At 35.7% G+C, this 16,060-nt stretch overlaps 1 protein-coding gene across 30 annotated transcripts in view; it reads right to left on the bottom strand.

Annotated features, from left to right (window-relative positions):
- Positions 1 to 16,060, bottom strand: part of SOX6 (SRY-box transcription factor 6) — a 672,686-nt gene that overhangs the window by 146,860 nt on the left and 509,766 nt on the right. The gene's annotated exons all lie outside the window — the stretch shown is intronic.

Raw genomic sequence — 16,060 nt, 5'->3', positions numbered from 1 at the left:
ATAATTTTAAAATCTTCTGAACCAATTTGAAGTCCTTTTATCATTTGCAGTCCTCAAATCAAGGCAATAGGAATATACCTCTGCTTCAAACATACTTCATTGCAGTGATCTTTTCTTTTGGTATGCCACAGTCTGACTTTGAAGTCCACTTGTTGGTAAGAAAAATATAAAAATTGATTTGGTTCATTTATTTGAAGATATTTTTAATGACTGAGCTCTCCTAGTACATCTGTTGAAATTCTTCTATAGTATAATTTAGAGATGCCTCTAAACTTCTTTAATAATTTCATCATCATCAATTATAACCTTTTCTGACAGATGATAAGCTGTCCTCATCAGAAGAGCCAGGGATACAGTTTTTCAAAATATTAAAAAAGTTTGTTTTATCACAGTGGACTGGTTATGCAATACAGAACAAATGACAGAAAAACACTTAGGCAACACCTAACAAGGAGAGCAGAAATAGTTTCATCTTAAGCTAGGAGGGCTGAGAAACATAAACTCTGAACAGAACATAAATAAGATGTCTAAGCTATTGACAGCTGGGTCCCAATCACGGCGAGATAATCCTCCCTGGACATATCAGTGAGAGACCATGCCTGTGTGTGTTCAGGGGTGCAGAGAGGTAAAGTAAAGGGAACTTTATAAGAAATAAACACTGAGTAAAGGCATAAACAGGATTCCTTAGTGACTCGGGCGATAAAGAATCTTCCTACAATGCAGGAGATGTGAGTTTGATCCCTGGGTCTGGAAGATCTCCTGGAGAAGAGAATGGATACCCACTCCAATATTCTTGCCTGGAGAATTCCATGGACGGAGGAGCCTGGCAGGCTACATGGGGTCACAAAGAGTCGGACATGACTGAGCAACTAACACACTCTTTTCAAAGGCATAAATAGTGACCATAACCACAAATCAAACAGCCTTCAGGTTTTTACTTTTTATTATACTCTAGGCCTTTTTAGTGGAGAAGGCAATGGCAACCCACTTCAGTACTCTTGCCTGGAAAATCCCATGGGAGGAGCCTGGTAGGCTGCAGTCCATGGGGTTGCTTAGAGTCGGACATGACTGAGCGGCTTCACTTTCACTTTTCACTTTCATGCATTGGACAAGGAAATGGCAACCCACTCCAGTGTTCTTGCCTGGAGAATCCCAGAGACAGGGGAGCCTGGTGGGCTGCCATCTATGGGGTCGCACAGAGTCGGACACGACTGAAGCGACTTAGCAGCAGCAGGAGCAGCAGGCCTTTTTAGAGCAAAAAGTTAAAGACATGCAACTGTAATTCATTTTGTAATGTAACCTACAACTCCTGTCCCACTCTCAGCATGCACACTTACACACATACACACACTCATCCACATACACTCTCACACACTTCTACACCTGCTACCCCAACTAAATGTACATCAACACTGAAGCTGATATAAGGACAAGCTAATAAGCTGTTTCAAAAGGAGCAGTTTTCTTTATTTTTGTATTTTATTTAGTACTATGTTCGTATTAAATAACTTAGATACAAAAAAGACATGTTCCTATTAAAGAAGATAACATCCAAGTTCCTTAGCCTGGGCTGGCATTGACATCACTAAAGAACATATTCTTAACATACCTTTCAAACCTCTTTCTTACTACCACCATTTACCCTCTTTCCCCTCTTGCTTTCAGTAGCTTCTAAGTTTCTGTGCATGACATTTTTTTCCACTTATGTAGAATGACCTTTCCTCTCCCCTTTGTTGTCCCAAATCTGACCTACCCCTTGAAGTTCAGCTCAAACTCCTCTATGAAAATTCCCTAAGTATAAATTTCTTTTCCTCTGTCAGCATTTACATTGCATACACTGTGCTGAATTATCTAATGGTTTTCAGTTATTTTACACCATTTTAGGCACTGGGGACCCAGAAGTAGACAAAATTCCTTCCCTACCATTATCTCCTAGGAAAGACAGACAATATACAAATGGATGTAATATGTATATATGTGTGTGTATACACACACCCATGACAATATATATACTAAATATAACAAATGCCAGTTGAAAATAGATGCTATGAAGAAAATAGAGTAAGATAATGAGATAGAGTTTGAGGCGTAGAGGGTGAGTAGCAGGAGGTAATCAGTAGGCAGTAGTGAGGACTGTTTTGGATAGGAGTGGTCAAGAAATGTTTCTCTGAGGAAACAGTATAGCATAGGGTTAAATGACCTAAAGTTGTATGAGACCTGATTTAGGTTTATAAAAATGACTCTGGTTGCTGTGAGAAAAATTGACTCAGAATGAAAGCAGAGAGACCAACAGTCCAAAATCGGGGATAACAGTAAACTTTTCCCATCTTATATATCCTCTCTGCTCAAGCAGAAGGAAGATATCTTGCAGATTAATTCATAGCATGCTACTAGGACACTGCCTCCAAATAGGAAAGGCAAAGAGTCATTATCTAACTAACTGATTAACTGATTGACTAAAACAGACCTGTCCAGTGATTTCATGGGACAAGAAGCTTATCACTTGCAAACACTTGCACCTTTTTATACTGATAGGAGGGAAAAGTATAAGGGATTAAAATCTAAGTGGCTACTGCTGAATCACTGTAATTCTTTTCCCCAAATATTATGTCTGAATAAAATTTTTAAGCAGTCAAGAAATTTACTGACACAACTAAAAATATAAATTCTTAATTCAATCTCTGTGTGGGAAAAATAGGAATATTTAAAATGAGATTCAAGCTACCTGTCAACTTTCCTATGAGAGAAAAAAAAAATCAACTGTTAGTAAAGATCAGAAGAGTAGAAAATTTAATATATGCAAACTGGCTCAACACACAGGTTAAATTAAACTTCATTTGCTTTTTTTATTGGTAGTTGAGATTAATGTGATATTTGCCAAATGAAATGGAATTTACAATACAGAGTCAGATGCTGCAGCAATTCGCCTCAAATCATATTCCTTACTGTTATAAAGAACAATAGGCCAATAGCATAATTTAAGAGTGATTAATAATAACTCATGCAATCACAGCTGAAAGGAACAGAAAAATTCACAACCAAAATGAAACAAAATAGTCCACTCACCTCAATAAAAAAACAAACAAAAATAACCAGAATTCAAAATGGAAAATTAACATACCGAATTTTCCACACATTCTTAAAGAAATACTACTAAGCAATTCTCATACTTCTTTGTCTTTGATTTTAATATATTAAATTTTTATTTTACTCCATCTGAAATACAGTATTATACAGCCCTTGACAACAATTCTTAATGTTGGGCAAAAAAATAGATACAGGAGCATTGTATACATTAGATTTAAAGATAGATACAATATAAAATCTTGGGCTTCCCAGGTGGGCTAATGGTAAAGAATCCACCTGCCAATGCAGGAGACATAAGAGACACAGGTTCAATTGCTCCTCCTCCCCGAGTTCAGGCCATGGCAACCCACTCTAGTATTCTTGCCTGGAGAATCCCATGGACAGGAGCCTGGAGGGCTACCGTCCGTGGGGTTGCAAAGAGTCAGACTTGACTGAAGCAATTTAGCACACATGCACAATATAAAATCTTAGCCAATCTTCTGTACCATGAAAATCACCAAAGTAGTATTAAGACAGGTTTGCGCTAATCATAAGATATTAAGAAAAGAAAAAAGGGGAAGAGAAAAGGAAAGGGAAGGGAAGGGGAGGAAATGAGAGGAAAGAAAAGGAATGAGAGGAAAGAAAAGAAAAATATGAAAGAAAGCAAAGAAGGAAGAGAAGGGAAGAATGAAGCAAGCAAGAAACAAGCAAGAATCCTGTGGGCTTTAAAAAAAATTAGCACTGTCTTTTACATCCACAGTTTTGACCTGATTACTCTGTTCCTTGCATATCGCAACTGAAAACTTCCAACCCCTGTGTTATAGGTACCTTAGAAAAACTTTGTGAAGATCAAATGGTATAAGTAAAAAACTCTTCAAAGTGAAAGCTGCTATAAGCACTTTAATTGAAGTGTAATTATAAAAATTAATTAAACTAAGACATATATATTCATCTTTAAATTTGAGAATAAACTCATAAACTCTTTAACTACTTTAACTCTCATAAACTACTTTAAATTGAAGTTTAAACTGAAAATTGAGAAATTGTGGATTTAGGTTGCTGGCCAAGTTCATATACATACAAGGAGCAATCCATGAATCCCTACTATCAGTCATTGATGATTTGGGAGACATGGGACTCAGAATAATATTATAATTTAATTGAATGTAGAGATAGACATTTTCTCCACATCAACTTGACCAGTTTTAAGACAGTTCAACTTAACTTTATAAATTTCTATGGGTAAGAAAGTGAAACAAAGAGAGAAACAGAACCCCCTGCATCCCCCCCGACAAAAAAAGAAAAACAAATATGCCTTATAACATATGAGTCACATCATGAAGTTTCTATCCATAGATTTAATTTTTGACTTTACTTTGTTTCCATGGACAGAGGAGCCTGGCAGTCTACACAGTCCATGTGGTCACAAAGAGTCAGACACGACTGAGCAACTAACACACACACAGAGTTTGCATTAAAATTTGAATTCCTAAAAATGTCATTACAAATTTGTAAGCAGGCATTTTTGTAACCCTGTTATCATGTCCACCACAATCTAGAATAATGGTGATCAAAGCTACAGATACTTATTTTTAGCTCCACTTGACAATTTCCAAATATGAATGACACAAAGCTCAGCTTTGAGTCTCTAACTCTTCTTAATTTACCAATATAAAAGGTCAGGTTAGCTCCTTTAAAACTGTACTATGATTGTAGTTTCCATGGTAGAACACAGAGTTGAATCTACGTAGAAATGATCAGCCAGTAACAATAGATCTTTGTCCAGCTGTGACTACTTCCCTCCTCTACAACCAGTCCTTATCTGGCTCAGGAAATGCCTGTTTTAACTGACAGGTAGGAGATTAAATCTACAGCTGCTGAAACACAATCTCAGCTCTGTTAGATAGGCTTTCATTGAAAAGCACTACAAACACATAATTTGTTTATGTTGTACCAGCAATCTCTGACAAAGCAGACTGTCTAGCTGAGACAAATGTGGTTAAACCCATTTATTGTATTATTTCTGCTACACAGAACAAGCTCTTAAAACACAGAAACTAGACGAGGCACAAAGCTCTAGCTGTCTAAAGAAATCAAGAATAGATGACTTCTTGTTACACGAGCCCTTTTTACACAGAAACCATGTTCTCCCCTGGAAAACATCTATTCCAATTTCTCTTTTAAGTGGGTGGTTCAATTATGTTTATGTTTTCAGTTTTTAAAGTTTCTTTTGTTGCTTCCAGCATAAACAGGCATAAAATCACCTAATCACAGAACGTTGCTAGATTTAAGAACATGATGAATATTTATAGCAAGTGCTATCACCCTTCAAAAAATACCCATAATGATAAATTCTAACGACAATTGACCCTCTTTCCATATTTGTTGCAAATCTGACAATGTTATTAGATTTCTTTATTTCACTTGATGTAAAAATAGTTCTGCAACTTATATATAAATAAGTTTCTTTAAAATTAAGTAGTTATACACAGAAATACCTAATTTTATAAAATAAATATCAAGATGGTAGGTTTTAACAAAAAAAGCAACAATAAAATCTGATAGCTATGTGACTATAAATTATTTTTTCCAAATTCATAAGAAGTAGAAGCAAATTTTTTTAATTTTATATCTAAAATTTATTCTTTAGGTATACTCACTCAACTTTAGCTAGTACTCTGAGTATATAACATGAAGTGCAAAATAGTATAACTAATGATTAAAGTCTATATCTATCTTCACTAAATCCTAAAAATTATAATCAGTGATAATGAAACAACAGAGGGTATACAATATGGTTTAAAAATAGGAAAACAGATGCTATAACTCAAACTTGTCAAAATTTTTTAGAAAGAATTGCATAATAAATATAAAAATTATAAAACTATATTTGAAACATGGCCAAAAGGATTATGGCTAGCCACTCTCAAACATGTCACCATTCCCTAAAATCTTATTTTATTTTTCTTTAATCATCATCATAAGACAGGGAAGTGAGAAAATAATCTTTCAAGTTGGAACATATGGACCACTTGGAAGTCTGTTAGTCTTAAAATACAGAAAGTATGCAATAAACTAGCTGAATCCATGGGGTCTCCCTCAAACAGCATGGATAATGAGGGGAATCCATAACAGACATAAACAAACCCAGAAAGATGTCTAGACCCCACATCATTATGTATGATATATGCTCAAGATATATGGGCATACATTTGAATGTTCAAGTTCAAACTTGGCTTCTATTAGACTGATTCAGTCACAGCATGGGGTTTCTTTAATAAACAAACCTTACTGTTAGAAAATATTGGGGACTCAAATCATGTATTATGCCCCAGCTAGTTAAATATGTGGTGCTCTAAAGCCCTATAACCCTTGAAGCTTTCTTAAAATAGATTGTAAATAATAAAGAAAAACTACATCTAGAAAAAATATAGAAATCATAGATATTTGCATTACAAGAGGGAAGCAGATACTACACAAAACTAGCATTTCAACTAATTTATAATTTCCCATTAAAAATTAGAAATGAGTTTAACAATGTAGGTCTTAGTATTTTATTTTCCATGATTCTAAAGAATGCTGCATGCTTTCAGATAAAAGATGTAACCAGGGTTATTTATTTCCTTATAATAAATTCTTTGCCATATTTTACATATACACACAGGCATAATATAAATAGATTTAATTCACTTTAGGATCACAGACCATAGAAATAGAATGGTCTTAGAAACTAATTTTTCAAATACTTTCATTTTAAACATAAATGTAATAAGGCCCATTAAGGAGAAATGATTTGTCAAGCTCAGGAAATTAGAGAATGACTAAGCCAAAATTAAAAACAAAATCTTTACTCCAAGTTTGATGATTTCACAAAATTATAAATTAAGAGAATTTTAGAAATAGATTTAGAGACTATGTAATCCAACAATTCTCATCTGGACAAGTAGTTCTGGTGAGCTTTTTCAGAAATGTATATTCTCTTTTCTTCCTTGTCAAGAACTACTGATCAGGACTAACCACACATTTTATAGAGGAGAAAATTGAGGCATGTAAGGATAATGTAATTTCCCCATGGCAACATAACTAGTTAAAATCAGCTAAGATTTAGAACTAGATCTAATGCCCAGTTCAGGAATTTTCATTTTTCTATCCTAATTTTCTTTCTGTCTTCTTTAAGGTAAAACCTTACTACAAGTATATCCTTTCCGTTCTCAACTTTGGTCTAAATATTTCTCTTATGTGACAGAGGATGAAAGCAAATCTCAGTCTTCTACAAAGACATTCTGGCAACACTGATACACAGTAACCCTGATTATTGTCTCTCTTCTTTTTCCTCTACTGCACAAACCCTCAAGTTTGTATGCCTGTAACATACAATAAAATCAATCATGTAGTATTCTTTTTTTAAGGTAGTGAGACCATAAACTCCTCTGAGAAGAGAATCATAACTTCTCTCATATTTCTCACAATATACAGAACACAAAGACAGCTTTTTGCAATATATAAATTGAGTTATTTTTCTGAAGGTCGGGGTATTAGCTTTAAAAAGCATGTAAGTAGACTGACTAAATGGAATGCAACAGTATATAAAAAGGATAATAAATCTGACCAAGTAAAGTTTATTCTGGGAATGCAAAGTTGGTTTAACATTTGAAAATCAATCATTATAATCTATCATAAAAACAGAACAAATTCAGAAAAACATGATCATTTCAACAGTTACAGAAAAAGAATTTTTAAAATTACTACTCATTCATGATAAAAACTTTCAGCAATTTTGAATCAAAGGGAACTTCTTCAATCTGATTAAAGGAATATTTGAAAAACCAACAGCTAACAATGTGATCAATGGTGAAAGTCTCCATGCTTTCTACCTAGACAAAAATGCCTGCTCTCACCATTTCTATTCAAATTGTACTGGATTTCCTAGCCAGTGCAACAAGCAAAGGAAAAGAAGTCAAATGAACACAGACTGGAAACAAATAAGTGAAAGCGAAATTGTTTTTAGCTACAGAAAACATTGTTCTAGCCACAGAAAATCTTGAGGAATCTAAAAGAATGACCTACCAGAACTAATAAGTTAATTTAAGCAAAGTCACAACATAAAAGGGGGACAACAAAAATCAGTTGTCTTTCTTGGTTTTAGCAATATCTTTCTGAATATATCTCCTTAGGCAAGGGAAACAACAGCAAAAATAAACAAATGGGACTACATCAAACTAAAAATCTCTGCACAGCAGAGGAAACTGTCAACAAAACAAAAAGACAGCTTAACAAATGGGAGAGGATATTTGCAAATCATATATCTGATCAGGTGTTAAGATCCAAAATAATGAAATATACAACTCCACAACAGCAACAAAAACAAACAGCCTGATTAAAAAATGGGCATAGGATATGAATAGGATTTTTCTGAAGAAGACATACAGATGGCTAACAGGCACATGAAAAGATGTTCAACATCACTAATTACTAGGGAAATGCAAATCAAAACCATAATGAGATATCATCCCATACCTGTCAAAATGACTTTACCAGAAAGATGACAAATAACAAGCGTTGTAGAGAAGAGGGAACCCTCATACACTACTGGTGGGAATGTAAATTTGTGTAGCCACTATGAAAAACATATGAAGATTCCACAAAAAAATTAAGAGTAGAACTATAATATGATCCAACTATTCCGCCTCTGGATATTTATCTGAAGAATGAAAACACAGTAATTCAAAAATATTCATGCACCCCAAGGTTCACTGCAGCATCATTTATAACAGTCAAGATATGGAAACAAACTCAGTGCCTACTGATGGATGAATTGATAAAAAGATGTGGTACAAATATAAGATGGAATATTACTCAGCCATAAAAAGATGAAATCTTGCCATCTGCAACAACATGGGCCATGAGGGTAATATGTCAAGTGAAATAAGTCAGACAAAGAGAGAAAATACTATATGATTTCACTCACTTATGGCATATCTTTTTAAAAATGAACAAACAGATACAGAGGATAGAACAGTGGTTACCAGAGAGGAAGGGGAAGTAGGAAGAGGATAAAACAGGTAAAGGGGGTTAATTATGGAGATGGATAGGGGTGAAATTTTGGGGGGATGAGCAAGATGTACTGTACCCAGAAGTTGAAATATAACGTTGTACACATGAAATGAATATAATTTTATAAGCCAATATCACATGCATGCCAAGTCACTTCAGTTGTGTCCAACTCTTTGCGACCCCATGGACTGTAGTCCGCCAGGCTCCTCTGTCCATGGGATTTTCCAGGCAAGAATACTGAAGTGGCTGCCATGCCCTCCTTCAGCAGATCTTCCTGACCCAGGATCAAACCTGTGTCTCTTGTATCTCCTGCATTGGTAGATGGGTTCTTTACCACTAGTGCTACCAGGGAAGCCCATAAGCCAATATTACCTCAATTTTAAAAAGAAAGAAAGAAAAAAGATTTGTGGGGGTTGGAGGGTGAGCAAAATGGGTGAAGGGAGTCAAAAGGTACAAACTTCAAGTTATAAAATAAAGAAGTCCTAGGGATGTAATATATAGCACGGTGACTCTGGCTAACACCATACTGCGTATTTGAAAGTTGCTGAGAAATTAGATTTTAAAAGTTCTGATCACAAGAAAAAAAAGTTGTAGTTATGTTTCTTGATGGATGCTAACTAGATTTATTGTGGTGATCATTTCACAATATTTATAAATACCAGATCATCATGTTTTATATCTGAAACTGCTGCTGCTGCTGCTAAGTTGCTTCAGCTGTGTCCGACTCTGTGCGACCCCTAGATGGCAGCCCACCAGGCTCCCTTGTCCCTGGGATTCTCCAGGCAAGAACACTGGAGTGGGTTGCCATTTCCTTCTCCAATGCATGAAAGTGAAAAGTGAAAGTGAAGTTGCTCAGTCATGTTCGACTCTTAGCAACCCCATGGACTGCAGCCTACCAGGCACCTCCGTCCATGGGATTTTCCAGGCAAGAGTACTGGAGTGGGTTGCCATTGCCTTCTCATCTGAAACTAATATATGTCAATTATACACCAATTAAAAAAAAAGACTTTAAAAATCATTTGTCTGTCCATATACTAGATAAACTAAGAATAAGCAATTAGAAAAGCCAATTTTTATAGATAGCTAGTAGAAAATTGGTGTATAACACACAGGGCTCAATCCACTGCTCTGTGAATACCTGGTGCTCTAGAGGGGTGAGATGGGTATGGGGTGAGAGGGAGGTTCAGGAAGAAGGGAACATAGGTATCCTTATGGCTGATTCATGTTGCCGTATGGCAGAAACCAACACAACACTGTACAGCAATTATCTTCCAATTAAAAATAGATAAATTTAAAAGGCAATTTACAAAATCTCTATTTACATTAGCACAAATACTTAGAAAAAATACTTAGAAAAAATATAACCAAAGTATACAAGGCCTCTATACTGGAAGCTATAAAAAACAGGGCAAGGAATAAATTTTAAATACCAGAAAAAAAAATGAAGAAATATACCATATTCATGAGATGGAAGCCTCAATATTGTTAAAATAGCAGTTTTCCCCAAATAATGAATAGATTCAACACAATCTCAATTAAAATTCTAGATGGATATTTTGAAGATAGTATTAAACTTATTTTAAAGTTTATATGCAAAAAAAATAATCAAAACAATTTTGAAAGAGGAAAACAAAACTGGATAACTATAATAAGATTTCAAGACTTATTATAATGCTACAATAATCAGTTAGGGTGGAATTGGTATAAGGATATACATGTAAATCAATAAAATAGAGAGTTCAGAAAGAAATCCACATGATTTTCACAATGACACCAACATAATTCAGTAGAGAAGGGGTAGACTCAAACAGATTTTGCTAGAAATGGATATCTATATGGGGGGAAATACGTGTAAGCCCAGACTTGCCAGCATAAGTCTTGAACTACCAGGTTGCCTGGAGTTTTTTTGTTGTTGTTTTATTTACATTAAGTTGTTAAAATGATAGTTTTGTCCCATCTGCTCAAAGCTTGGAAAGAAAAGCAACTTACACCCTCCATCTGCATGCATGCTAAGTTGCTTCAGCCGCGTCCAACTCTTTGTGACCCCATGGACTGTAGCCCACCAGGCTCCTCTATCCATGGGATTCTCCAGACAAGACTACTGGAGTTGGTTGCATGCCCTCCTCTAGGGGATCTTCTGACCCAGGAATTGAACTTGTGTCTTCTGTGGCTCCTGCATTGCAGGTGGATTCTTTATTGCCAAGTCACCAGGGAAGCCCAACTTATACCCCAAGGATACTCAAAAGCATTAAGTGCTGTAAATCCAAGAGGCCTGTTCCTCAGTCCCAGGAGCTGATCTCCAAAAATGGCATGGAGATAGAAGAAACAAGAGTAGATAAATTTCAATAATTTCTAAAAGTTTTATTATAGCAAAAAAAGTCATGAAAAGTGCATCATTTATTTAAGAAGCAGTTGTATTTGTGGTAGAATAAGTCCTGGAATAAATGAATTGATGCTAAAAGATCTAGATCAGTCAGTAATGTAAGAAATTGCTTAACCTCACTTTTCTCCTCATTTAAAGAGGAATAAAAATACCTGCCTCAATGGTTGTCATGAAGCGAATATGTATGAAGTCCTTAGTACACAGTAGACACAATCTTTGAATTTAAATTAGATCATTTCAAACCAGTATAGTAATCTCTCAAACAAAGAAACTGTTCTCCTTTTGGAGAACATTTCAGAACTCTGTGTGAGTGTGTGTGTGTATGTGTGTGTGTATTCTATATTACCCATGTTCTCTCTTTCTGGATATTCATTATGTCCTGGGTGAAAGAGTGACTCTGCCCCAGGTTAAGCTTTGGGGTTGTGGTATATATTCGACTTGAGAACTGCCAAGCACATTTGTGAAGACTGGATGGGAGAAAAAGCTTTAAGGTACACAGCTGGGTTTATCTTATCCTATAAAGGTTTATAGGAAGAATAATTTTAAAAAGATCTTGCAAAAAAAAAAAAAAGAATAATATGTCACTGAAATATCTAAGGAAGGTTATAGCAGAGATTGTGAATTATTTTATCAGGCACAAAAATTAGAGGTATATACCGAAAAAGACCTAATGACAGATATTAACCTAATTTGATTCTCATGACATTATAATAATATTATCATGTTATTATATTGCTTTAAGCCACTATGTTAATTGCATGGGTGATGATAATAATAATAGTACTATGAACAACAGTGGCAATACTGATACATCACCTGCAATGTGCCATGCACTCTCGTAAGTGCCTTACATGCACGAACCCATTCAGAACATCTTTACGAGGTAGGTACTGTTAGCTTATCTCTTTTATAGATGAGGAACAGAAAAGGTTAGTACCTTACCTTAAGTTCAGGCCACTAGTAAGTGGCGGGTACAGGTAGTCTTGTCCAGAGTTCTACTCTTGACCAATGTACCTAATGATGTGGAGATTTTAAAGATTGGTGCTCTGGGCCACAATGTGGCAAAATGAGAAGGAAGTAAAGAGAGTCTTGAAAATCTATTAGAGAGGGTTTGTCAAGTTTGAAAAAATGTATACATAAGTACACAGGCTCTCTGTGCCAGAAACTGAATTTCATCAACTTATATTTGTGATTCTGGTTTTACCATATCTACAATAAGGAAACCAAAGCAGGGCAAAGGGACTCATGTCAGAACTGACTGATCTTGTGCTCTCACTGCCACACTGCCCAGGAAAAACTCACAAACATTTAAAGTTAAAATGTGCATCCTGGAAGATAAAAAACTTCTCTTGTATCATAATATTAACCTAAATGAAAACAGAATGGAAAAGACTAGAGATCTCTTCAAGAAATTGGAGCTATCAAGGGAATATTTCATGCAAAGATGGGCACGATAAAAGACAGAAATGGTAAGGACCTAACAAAAGCAGAAGAGATAAAGAAGAGATGGCAGAAATACACAGAACTATACAAAAAAGGTTTTAATGACCTGGATAACTACAATGGTGTAGTTACTCACCTAGAGCCTGACATCCTGGAGAGTGAAGTCAAGGCCTTAGGAAGCATTACTACCAACAAGCTGGTGGAGGTAATGGAATTTCAGCTGAGCTGGAATCCATTAAAAATCCCAAAAGACGATGCTGTTAAAGTGTTGCACTCAATGTGTCAGCTAGTTGGAAAAATTAGCAGTGGCCACAGGACTAAAAAGGGCCTTCCTGATGGTTCAGAAGGTAAAGAATCTACCTGCAATGCAAGAGACCTGGGTACAATCCCTGAGTTTGGAAGATCCCCTGGAGAATGAAATGGCAACCCACTCCAGTATTCTTGCCTGGGGAAATCCACAGACAGAGGAGCCTGGCGGGCTACAGTCCATGGGGTCACAAAGAGTTGGACATGACTGAAGCGACTTATCATGCAAACATGTTGGATCATAGACAAAGCAGGGACTTACAGAGAAACATCTACTTCTGCTTCATTGATTACTTGAAAGCCTTTGACAGTGTGGATCACAACAAACTGGAAAATTCTTAAACAGACGTGAATACCAGACCACCTTACCTGTCTCCTGAGAAACCTGTATGCAGCTCAAGAAGTAACAGTTAGAACGAGACATGGAACAATGGACTGGTTCAAAATTGGGAAAAGAGTATGTCAAGGCTGTATATTGTCACCCTGCTTATTTAACTTATATACAGAGTGAATGCAAAATGCCAGGCTGGATGAAGGTTCAGCAGGAATCAAGATTGCTGTGAGAAATATCAACAACCTCAGATATGCAGATGATATCATGCTAATGGCAGAAAGTGAAGAGGAACTAAAAGGCCTCTTCATGGGAATGAAAGAGGAGAGTGAAAAAGCTGGCTTAAAACAACATTTAAAAAACTAAGATCATGACATCTTGTCCCATCACTTCATCGCAAATAGAAGGGGGAAAAGTGGGAACAGTGACAGATTTTACATTCTTGGGCTCCAAAATCACCGTGGACAGTGAATGCAGCCATAAAATTAAAAGAGGCTTGCTCCTTGGAAGGAAAGCTATAACAAACCTAGACAGCATATTAAAAAGCAGAGACCTCACTTTGCCAACAAAGATCCATATAGTCAAAGCTATAGTTTTTCCAGTAGTCATGTACAGATGTGAGAGTTGGACCATAAAGAAGGCTGAACTCCAAAGAATTGACACTTTTGAAGTGTCGTGCTGGAGGAGACTCTTGAATACCCTGGAATGCAAAGAGATCAAACCAGTCAATCCTAAAGAAATAAAACCCTGAATATTCATTGGAAGGATTGATGCTGAAGCTGAAGCTCCAATACTTTGGCCACCTGATGTGAAGACCTAACTCATTGGAAAAGACCCTGATGCTGGGGAAGATTGAGGGCAGGAGGGCAAAGGGGCGACAGATGATGAGTTGCTTGGATAGCATCACTGACTCAATAGACATAAGTCTGAGCAAAGTCCAAGAGCCAGTGAAGGACTGGGGAGCCTGGCATGCTGCAGTCCATGCAGTCACAGAGTTGGACACAACTTAGCAACTGAAAAACAACAACTGACAATTTAAAACATTAAAAATTGTATAATTATCTTTTATCTGGAGGGCACATGGGTTTTAAAGGGTTAAGAAATATTAGATAGTAAAAGTCCACTCCTTAGATGTTAAAAGACTAGGCTGAAATACTGGTTCTTCTACTACCTTACTTTTGAGTCAGTAAATCTTGATTTTCTTGTATAAAAATGAGAAAATAATATTTCCACTGCTTACCTTAAGGAATTAAGGAGAAAACTATTTAAGCAATATGGAAATTATTTGAAAAGTATGAATTACTAAACAAATGTACATTATTTCCTCCACATTTACTATAGATATCTACCTGTAAGCCAGAAAAGGTTTTATTGGGACTTTGTCATATTCCTATTCACAGAACTGTTTCCAGGAATAAAGAATCTAAGAAATGAGACATGACTTCTTGAAGATCTATTGCATTCCAGAAAATATATGCTAGATACTTTCACTTTATCTCAAGCAATCCATACAACACAGTTCAAGAAGATATCATTCTGCTTTTTTATTGATTCAGAAAGTTTAAGGCCATAGAGTTATCAAACTGACAAAGCTAGTACTAAAAACCAAGTGATTCTGATGCCTTTTGCCAAAGTGCCTTTCAGCATAAAAGGAGATTAAGATTTAATAAGCCAAGCAAATACCACTAAATGGAATTCTCCTTTGGTTATTAATGTTTTTCTAACATTCTAATATTTGAGACTATCCAGTTGTTGATCCAAGTTTAAATCTGGCTTCATTGTTGTTGGACATTATATGGTTATTCTCTTTTGGTCAAAAATGGGAATGATGAATCAGTTATTCCTTTCAATCTCAATATTCTATTAAAATGCAAGAGTATGCTATGTTCATCTCTTGGTGATGAATCTCTTGCAAGATACTACTAGAAGTTTATTCCATCAACACTGAAATCATATCAACAGTGACATTTCTGGATCTCAGAAGCTAAAAAGAACACATTGATTAAAAAATTTTTATGAAGCAACAGTATCCATGGCCTAGATCCAAATATTTAATCATTTACAGGGTTCCTCCAAACATGAAGGGCAATGCATTCAAGTAGAATTGAAAAGCGCATATAAATGGATCAATAACGTGTTCTTTCTAAACATTCCTTGTAAGAAACGTTTAAGTAGCAGTGAGATCACAATTTTTAGCCAACTATCTTAGTAACTACCCCTTTCTGTTCTTAAACTCTTTGAATCAAAGTTAAATCTTTTTTTTTTTTGTATTTGAAGTATCTTATATTTTATTTTGAAATAATTTCACACTTACAGAAAAGATTCAAGAGCATTGCAAACAACTGAAATATATTCTTCAAAGAGCCTACTGAAGTCTTGTCACTCTTCCAATACAGTCTTCGCAGGAGAAAATAAAATCCAGTCCAGGATCATGTGTTGCCATATCTCTTCAGTCTCCTTCAATCTGAAAGCGTTAT

Source organism: Cervus canadensis, chromosome 11 (genome assembly GCF_019320065.1).
Source record: "Cervus canadensis isolate Bull #8, Minnesota chromosome 11, ASM1932006v1, whole genome shotgun sequence".
In the NCBI taxonomy this organism is placed as follows: domain Eukaryota; kingdom Metazoa; phylum Chordata; class Mammalia; order Artiodactyla; family Cervidae; genus Cervus; species Cervus canadensis.
The sequence above is the reverse complement of the archived record's forward strand: the minus strand, read 5'-3'. Positions and strand labels throughout refer to the sequence as shown.